Source organism: Arvicanthis niloticus, chromosome 27 (assembly GCF_011762505.2).
Source record: "Arvicanthis niloticus isolate mArvNil1 chromosome 27, mArvNil1.pat.X, whole genome shotgun sequence".
NCBI lineage: Eukaryota > Metazoa > Chordata > Mammalia > Rodentia > Muridae > Arvicanthis > Arvicanthis niloticus.
The window spans coordinates 14,093,460-14,112,154 of NC_133435.1; the positions used below are offsets into that span (position 1 = coordinate 14,093,460).

At 41.4% G+C, this 18,695-nt stretch overlaps 1 long non-coding RNA gene across 1 annotated transcript in view; it reads left to right on the forward strand.

Annotated features, from left to right (window-relative positions):
* Positions 1 to 1,046: 1,046 nt before the first annotated feature.
* The window catches only part of LOC143439575 (uncharacterized), a 138,305-nt gene continuing 120,656 nt past the window's right edge, over positions 1,047 to 18,695 (forward strand). The window contains exon 1 of the long non-coding RNA XR_013107736.1: positions 1,047 to 1,158. This is a non-coding gene — a long non-coding RNA (uncharacterized LOC143439575). The remainder of the gene's footprint in view (positions 1,159 to 18,695) is intronic.

Genomic DNA, 18,695 nt, shown 5'->3' on the forward strand with positions numbered 1-18,695 from the left:
CCAGGGTCTTCCCTTCATCCAGTGCTGTCCTTTCAGCACTGTCCCAGCATTCTTCCGGAAGCCATTCTGTTTTGTCTTTTGCTGCTGCCTGTTAGGACTCTGAAGCTAACTCTCTCTCTCTCTCTCTCTCTCTCTCTCTCTCTCTCTCTCTCTCTCTCTCTCTCTCTCATAGCCTTAGGGTGTTAGTCTAGGCAGTATTCTGTATGCTGCCCTTTTCTTCTTCTCAAATGACACTATCTTTCAGTGGAGCTATGGGTGATCTCGATTTTTCTTCCTTTTACTTATTCGTTCTTTCTAAATTCTCTGTGATGAATATGCAATGGTTTGGATAAAATGGGAAACAATAAACTCACTTAAAAAGAAACACCATATTTTATGAATAATTTACAATCAATTGCATCTTTATAGCAAAAACTGGCAGTGGGTTGGAGCGGAGTTGGCAGTGGCCAGTTCTACTCCTGACTTGCTCTCGAGCAGCCACTTAAATTTCAGATTTTTTTTTTTTTTTTTTTTTTAGTTGTGAAGGGGAGAATCTGCCATTTTCTCACCCTTTCTTCCTATAGTATTATGAGCATCTTAAAAGAAAATGGAGGTGTCAGTCTTTGGGAATGATATAAATGTAAGCCCCTGATAATGCCCGGTGGGAATGTTTAGTGTGAGTTACCTGGCTAACATCCTTTCTGTACTAATCAAGAGATGGAATTCCTAAGATGTGGCAGGTTTCAAAGCCACATCAAGGAAAAACACTCATAAGATCACCCTTGGCATGCCGCTTATCCAAGTTCTTTTTCTATGTCCAGTTTCTTATTTATTTTTTTTAATCGAACATTTATGTGTCTGTGTGCATGGATGTAGGTACACTCTGAGGCCAGAGGCATCAGATCCCATGGAGCTGGAGTTACTGGTGATTGTGAGCCACTTAACGTAGATGCTGAAATCTGAACCTGGGTTGGAAGAACAGTGTGAGCCCCTATATCTGGTTTCTTTATTTACCTCCTTCTCAAAACATCCAGTAAGTGGACTCTGTCCCTCCATACGAGATGGTTGTTGGAGAGGATGGACATGAAAGAGGCATCTTGAGCTCCAGAGTATATGGAACCATGGGCTGAGACCACTGAAAGGTGCTGGCTTCTTCTATCTGTTTGAGACCTCTATCTGGTGAGACCTCCAAGAAGTTGGGTTAACATTGCTTTACTGTTAAAGCTGCAGTCTGGAATCTTCTATGCTGACTCCTGCTTAGAGTGTGGAAGCTCTGACTTATATGCCCCTGAGCTTAGAGTGTTTATGCTCAGTGGCTGTCTCTGTGTTTTTCTTTGGTCCTTCCACTGGTATGGTTTGTGTTTTATTCAATAGCGAAGGGAAACCTCACTTCAAAGGGAATAAATTGGGTTTATTCCCCAGCCAGGACTCATTCTCCATATTGATCACCTGCTGGGCAGAAGGACTTTTCTTTCTTTCAAAACTTGTCCTTAAACCCAGTTCTGGGTCTCCTTTTACTCTAAGTTGTTTTGTTTGTTTGTTTGTTTGCTTGTTTGTTTGTTTGTTTGTTTTTGGAAAAGTCTACGTCTCCATTGGGCTGGGTAATTTTGAAGACACTGAGCTGGCAAAAATGTTTTTTGTGCCCAATTGTCTGTGGCTTGGCTTACAGTACGGTTCTCATCTTCCAGCAGAATGCTTACTCTTGCTTTCTTCAAATCACCCTTCCCATCTTTCTCATTTGGTACATGTCTCCTTTGTGCTAATGAAAGCCATGTTAGACAGTGCTTATTTCGGGCACTCAGGAGAACAGTCCTCCCTAAGGAAGCTACCCATCTAGTTCCTTGAAACTCTTTGCCCTGCGGAATAACATCAGAAATGAGTGGGTGCTTAGGAAGCTAAGAAGCCATTGAACTGGGATTAGAAGCCACCCATGTGATTCCAGTGGAGGGCTTTTTTCACTACTTCGAGCTGGTTTCCCAGAGGCTGTCTTCCCCAATGTTTTCTTCAACAACCTCTCTCCCTCGCCCCTTTAAAATGCAACAGTTGCCTGAGTCACCTGACCTCCATCTTTCCCTGCTGAGGAACACACATATTTTAAGGTTTGCCCTCAAGCATGCTGGGAAACTAGCCAAATCTATCCAGACAGGGACACCTGGACCTGCTTTATGCCAAAGAGAGGAGTTTCCTGGGGAGGAGTACTCCCCACCCCCAAGGCTTAGAAATGACATGTTGGTTTTCTTGATAATTGGATTGTTAGAGTTTTCAGGGAAAGAGTGTGAATCCAGAGAAGTACAATCTAAATGTAAATGAATGTTTACACGGGTATTTGGAGGGACTCTGGGGTCGGAATACTGATGTGGTAATGCTTAATAACACCCATGGAGCTGACGTTGGAGGTCCAGAGGTGGATATTCCCTCTTCTCTGACTGTTTCTATTGGTTAGGAGAAATGCATCTTCTCTGGCTGAAGGGCCTCATTGAGCTTGCTGGAGCCTTGTTGTTCATCAGATGGTGAAACAACTGGAATGGAAAAACACTTACAAACCTAAAACAGGAGCTGTAGAATAATATACTTTCTCATTCCTAGTCATAACTGTGGGTTCTCCCCCAAGCTTGGACTTGCAGTTATAGCATCCTCTTGCCCAAACACCCCCATTCTCAAGTGACCTTGCCTCTTTAGGCAGGGAACATGTCTGATACTATTGTTACCCAGAGTCAATAGTAAAGGCTCAAACTGTTTTTTGTTTGTTTGTTTGTTTGTTTTTGTTGTTGTTTTAAATTCTCACAAAAAAATGAACAGCATTCTGTCCCCCCCCCCCACACACACACACACAGGTAATGAGTGTGGATGGGCAAGATGAATGATTTTAAGATTACCGTGTTGAGACAGATCGTAAGTTATCTTAATCTACTCCTGCTGCTAAAACAGAATACTGCCAACAGAGACATTTGTAAGCAGTAAAGATTTCATTCTCACAATTGTGGAGTTGATGAAGTCAGAGCTCAAGTTGTCAGTGAGTTCTGTGTCTGGGGAGGGATGGGCTTGATTCCAACATGGATCCTGGTCTCTATATCTTGCAGAGAGAGTGGTTGCTACATCCTTACATGTAGAATGGGAAGAGGGACCAAAAGGGGTAAAGGCTTTTATAAAATGGGCATGAAAGAGTTGCTTTTATAGAGCTTTATTTGGTTCACAAGAGAAGAATTCACATGACCTAAGCACATCTTGCTGGTCTCGACTCTTAACACCTTGCACTGGGGATTAAATTGTTGTGTAGACTTTAGATTGTTTGCAAACACTTAGACCACTGTAGATTTAAAACTGTATTGGCCCCCATCTTGCCCCACCAGACTAAAGGATGTCTGAATGCAATAGAAAGGTTTTCTTCTTTCTTTTCTGGGGACTAAGTATAAGACTAAGAATACATTGTATGGGATAATAATAGGGTTCAATGAAGCATGAAGGCTTGGATTCTATTCCCTAGTACCTACACGAAAGAGCCAAACATAGTGATGGGTGCCTATAACCCCAGCACTTGGGAGTGCTGGGGAAGTGGAGCCCAGAGACAGTGTGATTCCTGGGGCCTGCTGGCTCCTGGTCTAGCTGAATTAGGAAGATCAAGGTTCAGTGATCGACCACGTCCCAAAAAAAAATGGAAAGGAACTGAGGAAAACACCTGACTTTGAGCATTAGCCTCCACATACATGTACACAAGCATGCGTGTATGCACACAAGCGTGCACAGAGGCATGAAAGCACCGAATCCATTCAGAAAAAGATTCCTTAGTCCTTTGCTATGTGACAGGCTGACCATAGGCCAAGGGTGATTTGTGAGGATAAGCTGTATAGGAGATGACTGTCCAGAAGGAGGAGGGGTAGATTGGGATGTTTCTAATGCCAAGTTCTAAGAGGATTGAAATAGATGGGGGTGGGGGGAGACTAAGATAGAGAAGAGAGACTTGGCAGACGTTGCTTTTCTACATAAATGAGGAAGAAGAGCGTAATGAGCTGCTGATGTTCAGACTTCATCCTTGCTCCTTCACCTCCTCCTGCAAGGAACAACAGGATCTGATACGTCATGGTTTCTTAATAAGAGTGTGAACAAATGGAGGTGACTTTGGAATTACTAAATAACAGCTAATTCCTGTGATTTGTCAAAACAAATAAATAGAGCTGGATTTAAAAAAATAATAATTGTTTTTCACATTCATTTTGTGTGCTTGTGTGTTGGTGTGGTACACATCTGCACAGATTGTACATGGTTGTCAGAGAACAACTCGCTGGAGTCCAGTCTTCTACTCCCACCATCTTTGCCCCTGGTTGAACTAAGATCCTCAGGCCTTTAGCTCAGAAAAGATCTTTACATAGAAAAACACCAGTCACCTGGCAAGCCAGAGAGAGATATTAGCACTCCAATGAACTAAAACCCAACAGGAACATTTGTAGTTGAAGACTTGACCTTGGATGACACAGGTACCTGATCCAAGCACTAATTGTCCTATCTGTCTCTAAGGTGGGAATGACACATTTCCCCACAGCCGTGCTGTGATCAAGAGAGAAAACTGTGTGTTCAAATAGATGTAGCCCATGGAGGCTGCAAGATGTCAGTGCTCATTACTGTGTTGTTCTGGGGAAGGAGTTGGGTGCTGACCAACAGTGCTGATCTTGCAGAGTCAGCCAGGTCAATGAAAAGTTCTGGGTTGGTCCCATGGAGTGATCAGAGCCACACAGTTCCTAAATTGTCATCCTTCCACACCTACCCCACTCTGGTACTTCTTGCATATTTCTATAGCTCTTCCTGAAACTGGCTTGTTTTCATACCTACTTTGCCCAAATGGTACGTTCTATCATTTAAGCCCAGCTTGGTCCTAGGACCCTATTAAAAACAAGCCCTTGGAGAGACGGAGATCTCAAAAACCACGCGTGGTTGGCGTGGCAGTAGGCATAAGCAGGCATAGTGAGGAAGGTGGATTCAAAATGAAAAGTGTTGGCTCAGAATCCCAAGACAAAGTTCTCAGCACAAAGGAGACTTATTTGCCCCACAGAGATGAAGAATAGGGAGTAAGATGAGAGCAGGAGATAGAGGATGAGGGAGACGGGATGTTTGTCCTGGAGGATAAAGAACTGCCTCTGGATAGAAAGGAGACAGACTTGGTTCATAGACAACTGACAGTTTATGAAGGTAAAATGGGAAATCCCATGTTAGGATAAGGTTGGATTTTAATTGGGCATGTTAATCAGGTGAACCAAAGGGGGCTTTTGATCACTGGACTTTAATACCTTTTAAAAATACTTTTTAATACCTTGGTAGTCAGCCTCAGGAAGAGGAAGTGGCCAAATAAGGTAATAGACCTTGGTGGCTAGCTTTAGGAATGTAATTTAATTTTTATCAGAGGAATGGGGGAGAAGGGGAAGATCTGACTGAGTCACCCCCTCAAGTGGGTTAGTGTCATTTCAGGATTAATCAGAATTCTCTAGAGGAGCAGAGCAGATAGAATAGAGAGATGTTATAAAAGAGACCTATTCATTTGGCTTACACAGCAGGGGCTGGGGAGTTCTGCAATGGCCATCTTCCCGCAGAGGAGGCTGTGAACCCAGTAGCTTCTCAGCCATGGGGCTGGACACCTCAGCAGTTTCAATATGGTGCCGCAGACCTGGAGTATTCCTGGAGAGCTGCTGGTCTTCAGTCTGTGTTGGGAGGCTGGCGAAGCTGGGTTCTGATGTCAGTCAAGGATAGACCTCAAAAGCAGAACAGGAAGGCCAGCAAGGAAGAAGACAGCACAGTGGAGCTCCATGAGGAAACACATAATATAGCACAGGTTACTCTTGATATCCTAACTGCAGGTGCTCACTGTAGAAATTGTGAAAAATAATGTGCAAAGGTTTAATGAAAATCATAGAATCTCACCAATTCAGACAAACATTTCTATTCTTAGTCGTAGTTCCTTCCCATCTTTCTTCTAGATAGCTGTCTAGGATTGCAATTCTCATAAATTTGTGTTGTAACAATTTACTTGTAATTGTAAGGAATGGCTACAGTGTATCTATTGTACTGTGCACATTATGTTCAGCCTTGACTGTACCTTTAAACACTCTTACAATTAAAGGTCTTATTGACGACCTAGTATTCCTTCCTGTGAGCACGATCAATTTCCTGTATTCAAATTCATAACTCTTTTTGATCAAGTAGTTTGTGGAGGAATTTACAGTACTACTGTCATACACAAGTCACAGAAACAGTGCTAACTCTGTTTCCAAAGGTTGACTCATTCTGTAGATTAATTCAGTGAAAATACTTGGTCTGAGAGGGGTGAGGTCATATGGAAGAAATCATTATCTCTGAGTAATATGTTATATATATTTTTTTCTCTGAATGTATGTATATATACATATATGTATACATTTATATTATACACACGTTTGCATGCTAAGAGGAACTTTGTGGAGCTTGAATTAGTATCAGGCTTGGAAGATAAGCGCATGGGACAGGCTGTGTAAGACAATACTCATTGCTTGGCTGAAGTGCTCACTGCTGGACCAAGGGACTCACTTCTGGGCTGGGATATGTACTGCTGGGCTAAGGGACTCACTGCTGGGCCAGTGCTAGACCAAGGTTCTTACTGCTAGGCTAGGGTGCTAATTGTTGGGCCAGGATACTCACTGCTGGCAAGGTGGCAAATGATTAGTGGGTCTACAGATACAAAACCTCAGCGATGGAAGCCGGTGTTAGACCCACCTTATACATGATAACACGCCATTGTGGCCACAAAACACCAGGACCAAGGCAACATATAGAATTATTTGGTTTACAGTTACAGAGGGATAAGAGCCTGCCTCGGCAGGGAGGCGTGGCAGCAGGCAGCAGGCAGAGCACCTGAAGCAGGAAGCTGAGTGCTCCTTCATTGGACTGTAAGCAAGGAGAGGGGGTAATGTGAGGCTCTGAAACCTCAGGGCCTCCCACCCCCAGTGACTTACGTCCTCAAGCAAGGCCACACTTCCTAGACCTCAAACATCACCACCAACTGAGGACCAAGAGTTCAAATATATGAGCCTATAAGGGGGACATTCTCATTCAAAGCACCACAGTGAGGCTTGTGTTTATCTTCAATGGAATTTAGAATGGCTCTCAGCTACATCTCATACATGCTGAAGGTTTTCTATGTATGTAACACTCTGAACTACTATAGGAGAGCCACCATCACCTATGGAGGGGAGACAGTGTATCATAATGGTCAAATACTTAACAAAAGGGTTGAACTATTCGCTAGCTCTTATGGAACTTTCCCTGGGGAGATATGAACAAATGTCTACTCATCCTACATAGGGCATCAGGGGCAAATGAGTAAAGCAATCCCATCAATCCTTGCCTAATAAACACTGAGATTACTAAGGTTCTATTCAGGAGTGTGTGTTAGGGATACTTCATCTCCAAAACCTGCCCTAGGATGGCTGGCTACTCATAAAAGCAATGCAGGACTTGTAGCCTCCATGCAGCTCTTGCAGCCTCAAAGCAGGACTTGTAGACATTGCCTTATAGGCAGCTCTGCTGATTGGAGAGTTTCTTTCCTATTCGCCTCTTAAAATTTATATAACCTTAGAGAACAGCCTTGTCAACCAGGTTCCAGGAACTTCCTGTATCTTGTAAGTTTTGGTAACTTCCTGAGTTTTACCAAACCTCCCTCCGGGAAAGAGTATTTTAACTGAGAAGAGAGCTATATGGTAACTGCTGTGTACTTTCTGGCATTCTCTTTTTCATTCTCTCAGAGTAGAGGATTAGTGAGACAGGGATAGCACTAACATAGTGAATGATGTACAGTGTGCATACCACTGAAGGGGCACTCAGTATCCAAAGCTCCCAGCGACTTACTTAGAAATCTTTTTTTATCTTCCTTTTATGGAGATTGAAATAGAAGCACAGAGGTACTAAGTGTCTTGTATGAAGTGTCAGAAAGGACTGCAGGGGGTGTATTCTGTTCTATTATGTCCAAGGGGGTCTTTACTCTCAGCAAAGGAGAGACAGTAAGACAGAGTGGGGCGCACTAACTCATTCACACTCTCCCACTCTTATTTGCATGTTGTGTATGCCATAGCATAAATGTGGAGGTCAAAGGACAACATTGTGACAATGATTCTTTCCTTCTATCTTTAGGAAAGTGTTCCAAGTATTCAGCCCAGGTCACCAGGCTTGCACAGCAAAGCACTACCCACTCCCTTCTGCCTCCCACTTAGTTGGGGGCTCAGGTCTTAGAAGACGAAAACTGAGCCTGAAATGAAAAGGGACACTAGAAATGTTTGTTTACCCACATTCCAGGAATGGCGGACAACTCTTTATAACTGCCAGAAGTTGGAGAAGCCAGCTGTTGTCTTCTGGTTCAGAAAGGGGGAAGGGTGGGAGAATGAGCTATTTTGGCTGCACCAGGGGATGCTGGCTGAAGTAGCGAGGATGCTGTGTGTACAAATGGTTCAAATCCGGTGAAAGAAAACATTGTATCCTGGTGTCCCGGAGAGACTCTGACTGGGGGCATTGGCCTGGGAAGAAGGCTTTAGAAGGAACTTGGCTTTCTTTCAGTCTTTTACTTCTGCTCTGGCCAAGTTGAAGTCTTTATTTAAAACTTTTTATTACATTTAAATTTATTTTATTTTGTGTGTGTGTGTGTAAGTGTGTGGCCATGTGTGACATAGGGCATGTGTGGAGGTCAGAGGGCAATTGGCAGGAGTCTGTTCTTCCATCATGAGGGTCCCAGGTGTAGAATGCTGGTTGGCAGGGTTGCCAGCAGGTATCTGTGTACAAACCAGTGATCCAGACCCACCTCTCTCGAGTGTCACCCCTTTCCCTTCTTCTTCAGTGAAGTGACTTCAGTGTGCTTGGTATCTGTATAGTGGTTTTGCTTCTCAATTCATAGAGATGTGATCACATTGACATTCAAAATCATTTTGGTTAATTGTTTTTTTGTTTTTTTTTTTTTTAAAAAACCAGATTTATTTAATGTTTTATTTATGTGTCTGTGTATCTACATCTCTGTGTATGTGTGTATGCAGGCAGTGCCTGAAGAAGTCAGAAGAGGGGATTAGACCTCCGGTAGCAGGAGTTACCTGTGGCTGAGAGCTGTCCAATGTGGTTACTGGGAAGCCAACTTGGCTCCTCTGGAAGAGCGGCCAGCACTCTTAATCAGTACACCATCTTTTCAGCTCTGGTTTGTTATTTTTTAAAGGGGAAAGACAACTGGATGAGATCAGAAGAAAAAGACAAAGACTAGAATTGTTGAACCACAAGATATGTGTATTGTATTTCTGTTAGCACTATGTGAGGGTTATCACTTCGTATTTGCCGAAAAGTTGGCAGTATTTAATTTACCTGATATCTTGAGGTTTTAAATTTGTTCTAAACTCACAGAGTAGTGTGGCATTGTTTCTCTTTCTTATGAATTTCTTATGCCTACAATTTGTTTATTTTCCTATGATATATTTGTTTTTATATTAATAATATCAGGAATATATTCACTACTAAGTATCTTCTCTGGTTAGTTGTTTGTTGTGCTGTCTATTGTAATTCAAAAGTTTTAACTTAGATATAATTAATTTTAACACATTGTTTTTTCCTATCTGCTTGGGGGTTGTCTCGTTTAAGGTATTATGAGGGTATATTACCCCATCTTTCTAAAGATACCTCTTCTACATTTTATTATGGTATGTCTAAAAGCTGTTGCACAGGTCTTTTATGTGTTATTCATTTTGTGTTCAGTATGGACTAATGACACAGTTATACAATTTTATATACTGACCGTTAACTAGCAATTAGTTTATTTGAAGGTTCTCATCTCACTTACATGTTATAACCCTTTTCTTGATCAACTTGGGTGCATGTATGTATGTGTGTGTTAGTGTGTGTGTGCACATGTATACACATCTGTATACCATCTACCAACCATCTACCACTTATCTATCTATCTATCTACCTATCGATCTATCTTCTATCTATTGATCTATAATCTATATCTATCTATCATCTACATTTCCATTTTTGTCTATAATTTTTCATGTCATTTAGAATCTTGAATTTATATAAATTATTTTTCATAATCTCCCCTTATGTGGGTGTAATTCACACGCTTTTTAAAAAATTTGGGCAAACTTACTTGAAGTCTGTCTCAAGTCCAGCTTTTAGTCTTGAGAGTCTTTAATATATTTCCCATTATTTTTTTATTCATATCTTATTTATTTGTTTCTACTCCCTTTGTTCTTTAATCTGTTTTCTCTTCGCTCTTAAAATGAATACTTAACTCAATTATTTTCAATATTTAATAGGTGAATGTAAGACTATAAATTTCCTCTAATCCTTGCTTTCATCGGATCTCATAAATTTGATATACAATGCCTTCAGAGTGGTCTGGTTGTGAGAACTCCAGCCCTCCACTGTTGGCTGTCCTTAACTCATTGTTTACCCAAGTGTGACTTTTTCTTTCCAAATTCATGTTTTTTATCTCGCTCAGTTTCCTCTTCTCTGTAATTAGTTTGGAGTCAACTTCTCACGGTGTGTAAACAGACTGTATTTTCTCTGCTTGCTGAGTTGTATGCATCATCAATAGACCTAGGTCAATGTTAGTGCTCTTCAGAGATTTTTTTTTTCCCCTAATCTTTGTCTTGGTTGATTATTTACTAACAAACATGTGAAAAAGGTGTTGCTAGAAGGGCTGGAGAGGTGTTTCACTGGGTAAGAAAAAAATGCTTGCTGCATATGCGTGAGGACCAAAGTTGGGCTCTCAGCACCCATATAAAAAGCTATGTGTGCACCTGCCACCCAAGGTCTGTGCTGAGTGGAGACATAAGGATCTGGGGCTTGCTGGCTACCAGTGAGAGAGTCAGTCTCAAGGGAATGAGATGGCAGAGCAGGAGTCTCTATGTGTGCATGTATCTCGCATTCTTCATTTATCAGTGAACTGCTAATTACTGCAATTCTGTCACCTTTTTATTTTATGTGGAAACTTTGTCTCACACACACAGACCTTGGGTCTTGTGAACCTTCTTGGTGTGCTTTTGCTTTGGGCCTGATGGATCTTTCCTCTTTGTGTCAGATTGGATGTATACTTCACAGCTACTGCTGGGTTGGGGACATTTAATCACATCTAGAGAATGACCTCTGAGCAATAGTGACTGATGTCACTCCTGGGTGTCCCTTTCACCTCTCCCCCCTCCTGTCTTGGGCTTAGGCATGGAATGTTGTAGCTAGGATGTGGAAGAGGCCGCCCCACCCAGACCTTACAGAAACAGGGAATAAACATACATTCTCTCAACCCCTGTCAGGGACAGCTGCTGCTGACATCATTCTGACTGGCTCCTGCTATTTTTCTTTCCCCTGTAAATCCTGGTTCCCCATCTTGTCACTAGTTCCTCCTGTTTGTTCAGGCTCTGCCTACAGACTCTTATTCCCCATCTTTGTACAACCTGGCATTTAAAAATGTTCTTCTTTGAAACAGGCTGCCACTGGGTCCAAACTTCCTATGGGTACTTTTGTTTATGGACCAGAGAATGTAAGTTATTTTGATTGCTGACCTACCTGGTTTTGTTTCTGTCATTTTGGTTACATTTTAACAACTTATTTTTTTCTTCTCTTTTCTCCTTCCTGTCGTAATTTCTGATGGATTGCTTTGTTTTTCTGTATTTCCTTTGCTCTTATTTATTTTTTGTGGTACTCCTAAAATTTTAATATGCCAATTAAAAGTGTTTTTATTACTGGATTTCCATTTTGTAATAATTTCAGGCTTATTAAAGGTTGTAAATACTAGTAAAAGTTCCAGTATATACTTCTTCCTCAGCCCCTGATGTGAACATCTTACATAATACAGTAAAATGACCCAAAACTAAGAAATGACTACTGTTACAGTTCTGCAAGCTTATCTCCAGACCTTGTGCACATTTTACAACCATCCTCCTAATGTCCCTATCCTGGACCAGGGACATCATTCTTGACCTTTAAGCTGCCAGGTCTACTTAGTCCCTGTTAATCTGGGGACATCTCTTCACTCTTCCTTTGTCTTTTATGACCTTGGCATTTAGAAGAACATTTGCCCAATAAACTTCATAGAACAATTTTCGCTTTGAGCTTGTCTCCTATCCCTTCCTGATGACATTCAAGTTATACATTTTGGCAAGAAAACCACAAGGCTGAGAGAAAGCTAAGCTGGCAGAGTGCTTGCCTCGCAAGCAGTAAGACCTGAGTTCAGTTCCCAAACCTATATCTAAAACTATCAAAACCTAAGTATGTATGCTTGTCATTCCAGAGCGAATGAAGCAGAGCTAATGAAGGAAGGCAGATTCCCGGAGCTCACTGAGCAGCAAGCCTAGCCTACTAAGTGAGCTCCAGGCCAGCGAAAGGCTCTGCCACAATAAAAATTTAAAAAGAGAAAGGTGATTGTACTCAAAAATGACACCCAAAGTTTGTCCTCTGGCCTTCACACTCATGGGCTCACAGGAACACACATATGCATCGGTCTACACATATACACTCACATGCACACACACACACACACACACACACACATGCACATACACACACACACACACACACATACACATCTGCTTGCATAGCCACATATATGCATACACATATGCACATACAAATGCCTCCCCGCATGCATAACGCATATTCATACATACACATATAATGCTTATGCATTCACATACACACATGTATGTATATACCTGCACATACACACTCACTCACATATACACCCCAAAAGGAAAAGAAAGCACATAAACATGATGTGGGGTGCTTCTTAGTGCTGCATAGCACTGGTCTTATTACTGGGGGTGTTAGCATCTGTTACTTGGTTGTGGCGATGCAGGTCACATTTTCCCCACTACAAAGTGGCCATTTATTTTCCTTTTTCAGTTGAGCTCTCTCTAGGATGCACAGGCACCCTCGTTTTCATCAGTGTGCTCTTGAGTTACCTCCAGCATCCACGGATGACTATGCCCCCATGAGACTTCCTGGTGTGGTATTTTTCAAACGTGTAGTTCTCTATTTCTTATTTATATTTATTAATTGACATATGCTATGAGGAGACAATCCTTTTCTACATTTACCAACCTCGGTGTAATTTTTATCCTATGTGCCTGTTTTTCCTTTGGCACAGAGCCGCTGTAATGACATATGGTATTTACTGAAAAAGTCTCTAATTTGGACATGGGTACCACCCATAGTGGCCTTTGCACACATGCACGTGATGTTGTGAGGTGTTGTGAGGACTTCCTTTTTTTTTTTTTTTTTTTTGCAGCTATGCAAGGTGTTCCAGGATCCCCCTCTGCTGTTTCTGCTTACCTGTCATTTATCCAAGAAATTCTAGTTCATTTTTCAGGAGACTAGATCTCCAGACCAAGACATGGCTGCTCAGGCTCACTTCTGGATTTCCAGCAGCCAGCACTGAGACTGGAGCCCAGCTGAGGTCCCATGACTCCTTCCTCTTTCTTTCTCATTGCTGTGTAGGCTCTCTGAACCTGAGCACATCAGAGCTCACTCACGACCCTCTTGTGTGTCAGTATTTCAGTTTCTAATTTTATTTATTTACTTATTTATTTTATGTAGGACTCTGCATCTCCATCCATGCAGAGGCCAGATGAGGGTGGCAAGCCTCCTGGTCTGTTTAATCTCAGCTTTTGTTCCAGTAAGACAGGGTCACTCTAACCCTGGAGCTGAAACAGGATCTCCCACGGAACCTGGAGCTATGCTGGCAGCCTGCAGCAAACTCTATGATCTTTCTATCTCTGCCCCTTACAGACCTGGGATTACAAGCATGTGCCACTACGGGTGGCTTTCCGCCTGGCAGGGGGGCTTTGAACTCAGGTCCTAATGCTTGCACATTACCTGCTGAGCCACCTTCCCAGCTTGTTTCTAGTATTTTGCAGTTAGGAACACTGCTGCTATCAATAGCTTCATGCATGTGAGGGTTGTAGGTTTTTTTTTTTTTCCTTCCTGGAGGTGCATCTCAGAGCAAATTCCTACAGTTTGAAATGACACCTCTGAAGATGAACCTAAGTGCAGATTGTTAACTGTTGGCTTCTTCTAAGGCATTGCACCTGCTTCGAGCTTCACTAACACTTTGTCCATAGAACAAGCAGTTTTCATTTGCTCTAATCTGAGGCATGAGAAGAGATGCCTCATTTAAATATGAATTTCTTATCTTAAGAATGAGTTTAATATCTTCCGTGTTTAAAGGCTGTAAATTGCCTATCCTATTTCTTTAAATGTTATTACACTGATTTTATTTTTTACATCTTACATTTTATTCACACTTAGTGCATATGTGTGTATATGCATGTGTGTGCATGTGTGTGTTTACCACATGTGTGTTGGGAGGACACCTTGCAGGAATAAATACTCTCTTTCTACCATGTGGGTCCTAGGGATTAAGTTGACGAGTCAGGCTTGGCAGCAAGTCTCTTTACTCCCTGAGCCATCTTGTCAGTCCAAATAGCCTATTCTCATTTTTCCATTTTTTTTTTCAGCTGTAGTTTTAGGAGTTTCTTATTTAATATCTTCTTCTTCTTCTTCTTCTTCTTCTTCTTCTTCTTCTTCTTCTTCTTCTTCTTCTTCTTCTTCTTCTTCTTCTTCTTCCTCTTCCTCTTCCTCTTCCTCTTCCTCTTCCTCTTCTTCCTCCTCCTCTTCTTCTTCCTCCTCCTCCTTCTCCTTCTTCTCCACCACCACCACCATTATCATCATTATTATTGGTATATGTATGATATTAGCACTTTCTATTATCTAGTAGAAATAGTCTATTTTGTCAGTTGTCTTAACATTGCTTCTATTTTGTTTTCCTATAAAACCCCAAATTTTAGCAATTAGTGGCTCCCCATGCACTCAAATTAGAGAAAAACTCACCTGTAGTTTCTTTTTGTTCATGGATGGGTCTGTTTTCCTCTTTGGCTCCATGATTTGAGTGGAATTTCCCTTCATCTATATCAGTATAGATATCAGTATCAGGCAGAGACTTACTTTTGTCTATTTCAGAAAGGCTGTCCTGTTCACTGAGCACTGTTTATCTGACAGTCTGTCACTGATTCAGTTGCCTTGGGTACATGCGTTCAGACTCTGGATGTGGCTGTTAGGATCTGTTCCTGATTTTCTACTCTCTGAGCAGTTTCACATTCAGGAGCCAACACCATACCATTTTAATCGTCATGGTTTTACATTGTGGTTTAATATTTGATAGAATTATTCTACCTTCACACTTTTGTTTTTCTATATTTTTTATGTTTTCCTGTTTATTCTTCTATAAGTCTTCTTTCCATCTATAAACTTTAGAATCCTTGTCTAGCTCCTTATACATGCTTGTTAATATTTTATTGAGCTCCAGTCATGATGGCCCATACTTTAATCCAAACAGTCAGGAGGCAGAGACAGGTGGATTTTTCTAAGGAGTTCAAGGCTAGCCTGGTCTATATAGTGAGTTCTAGGATAGCATAACACAGTTAGATTCTGTCTGAGAATGAGGAAGAGGGACAGAGAGAAAGAGAGAATTTAACATCTTAGTGGATAAACCATTATTTGAACCAGGAATCTAACGTTTACATTGTGGAATAGATTGTATTGGGTTCATATTAAATTGATCCAGCTAATGAAGGGTTAATGGGCAACCTTTGCTGGCAAGGATCCTATCAAGAATGGTTTCTTCCCACTTTAGTTTACCTTTGTGACTTCATGGGTGCTTTAAGTTTCACTTAGCTCCTTCACAATTCCATGGGTTTCATCTCTCCTGTGGACATCCATTCCCTCAGCAAGCCCTCTGGCTGGCTATTGTGGGGGTAAAGGCTGTGCTCCTGTACTGACATGCAGTTTGGATTTTGCAAACCCTAAGCTTCACTTACGATGTTTTCCCTCGAACAATAACAACATAGACTCTGCTTTTTTCCTTTCGCATCAAACACCTTTTCCCAGTGCTTAAGTTTCTCTCTATTATCTTTTACTCATTAGGTTTTTTTTTTTTTTAATAATCATTATTTTGTCAGTGCACATGTAGATTTATCTAGAAGCTTGGCATACCTTTGCTTACCATGGCTTTTTAAAAATAGTATTTCTGTACTTCAAACATTCCATATACTGTAGGTGCGACTGTCAATCATATCTACCCATCATGACCTCGCTCAAACTCTTCCTGATGTCCTCACATAGCCCCGCTAGCCCAGCTTCAAGTCCTTTTTTGGAATTTTTATTGTTTTAGTTGTTATTAATAATCCCCTGAATCCAGTTAGTGTTACCCATATGCACATGCATGTGTGGCCACTGACTGGGTATGAGCAACCTAACAGCCACCGCAAACCCCAAAGGGAGATGTTCTTCCTCCTTGGCAGCCATAACAGTGGCTCTTCTGATAGGCTTGGGCTATGGGGTCCCTCCTCCATCCACGCTGGAATTTCAGCAGGTTTGATCTTGCGTTCACTTGGGAAGACTACTTTCTCCTTTCTTTCCACTCTGCTGTGTACCTGCCTTTCTCCTCTGGCATTTGGTCCTCGATTAGTGGCCCTTTCAGAAAGGGTTGTGTCTGGTGAGCTCTCAGTCTGTCTCAGGTCTGTCTCGTGCCTGCTTCTGAAGACAGTGTAGTTTGTTTGCAAACTTCTCCACCTCCTGGCATCCCTTGGGGACCTGAGCTAGCCTAATACTTGTTGCTTGTTGATTTCTCCTATTGTCTCTCTGATGCCTTTTAAAGCTGTCATTTTAAAAAAATATATGCTTCTGTTTTATTATGTTTGTGGAAAGGGCTTCTTTTTAATTCCTTTCAGAACTTAGTGTTTCTGAAAGGTAAGGACTATTCCCTTAAACCACCAAAATTTCCTAAATGTTGTTTAAGATTATCTTTCCTTATACTTCTTGCTTCTGGGAAGTCCTGTGTACGTGTCAGACTTTATGTTCATTCTGATTTTGTGTCTCTGCAGTTTCTACATATCTATTTGTTTGTATTTAAATTACATTGTTCATTCATTTCACAGGCATGTTGAAGTTGGACGGCAACTTACGGAAGTCAGTTCTCTCTACCCTACAGGTCCTGGGCATTGAACTCAGATCATTACATTTGGTAGCAAGAGCCTTTACCCACTGAGCCACCTTTGTTTATTTTCATTTTCCCCTTTATGTCTCAGTGGTTTCGATAAGTTTCCTGTTCAAAACTCTGACTTTTTTTTTTTTTTTTACTGGCTCCTTATTTATTTTGTAAATTTCACATTTGCCTCCGTGTTAAATCTTTTCTTTTGCATGCTTCCTTATTTTGCCCTATAATTTAGATTCCTATTTTTACCTTTTAAAATTAATTAATTAATAAGTAATTTACATCCTGACCAAAGTTTCCCCTTCCTCCTCTCCTCCCAGTCCTTCTCCCATGTCTTTACTCTCCCCCACCCCCTTTTCTTGTCAGAAAAGGTGAGTCCTCCCGTGGATATCAAACAGCTCTGGCATATCAAGTTGCAGTAAGGCTAGGTTGGTCCTTTCCTATTGAGGCTAAACAAGGCAGCTCAGTAGGAGGAAAGTGTCCCAAAGGCAGTCAACAACGGAGTCACAGACAGCCCCTGCTCCTGCTGTTAGGAGTCCCACGTGAAGACCAAGCTACACGACTGTAGCATATATGGAGAGGGCCTAAGCCCAGGGTAGATCAGGGGTTCCTTTGGGAAAAAGAGGTACAATAGCGAAAGATTCAGAGGAGGAAAAGCAACAATAATAAATTGTGGATTTGAAAAGCTGACAAATACACACCACACAAAATCTAGACTAATAATAACATACTTCTAATCATTAACTGCTGGCATGTTTTTCTAGATAACTGCTTCATGGGATGTTTATAATATTATTTTTTTTCTAAAAAGAAAGTAGCTTAGTCTTTTCTATGACATAATTGATTAGAATTTAATTTTTATTCTTTGTGGTTTAGGAAAATTAATTCTAGGCTCATTGGAAACTGCCTTTTAGATTTCTCCTCTGGGTGCTCTGGTTAATCTGCACTATCATCCTGAATAGATTTGAGTTACCCAGGAGACGTGTCAGGGTATGTGCATTATTGACACAGTGGGGTCTACTGAGCAGTAAGCCTCATCCTACACCCCAAGGGTTGGGGTCCCAGGTTGAACAAAAGAAATAAAAGAAACATAAACATTGACATTTATCTTTCTCCTTTCCTGGCTGTGTTTGCCATGTGACCCCTCCCCCTGCCCCCTAGACTGCCACAGCAATGCTGTTTCTACCACAAAGGATCTGATTCCTCTGAATTATGACCCAAAGTAAACCGCTCTTCCCTTAAATTGTCTTTATCAGTCTCCTCGTCGCAAAAAACTGAGAAAAGTCGCTAATACAATTAAAACTCTAAAAATAAGAATTAAATTTAAAAGGATTTTCTTCATGTGAACCTCTAGCTTGAGATAATCTGTTTTTTTCTCCTCTATACAATTATTGTTGACCAAAGTATAGGTGGAGCATGATCTTCAGCCTAGGATCCTCGTACCGCTCCATGGAAATGACTATAACCCACATGACCACATTCCAGTAGATCTAAGACAAATGCATCTCTAGCTTTTACCTATTGTGAGTCCCCACTGCCAGTCTAAAAACAGGAGAATAACAGGAATGAAGGCAGACTAAGAAGTCATAGGGAGCTTGATCATGTGAGAGTGAATGTCTCATAGATTTTTACAAAACACAGATACGGCGCGCATTGGACCTCATGATCAGCATAAGGGCTC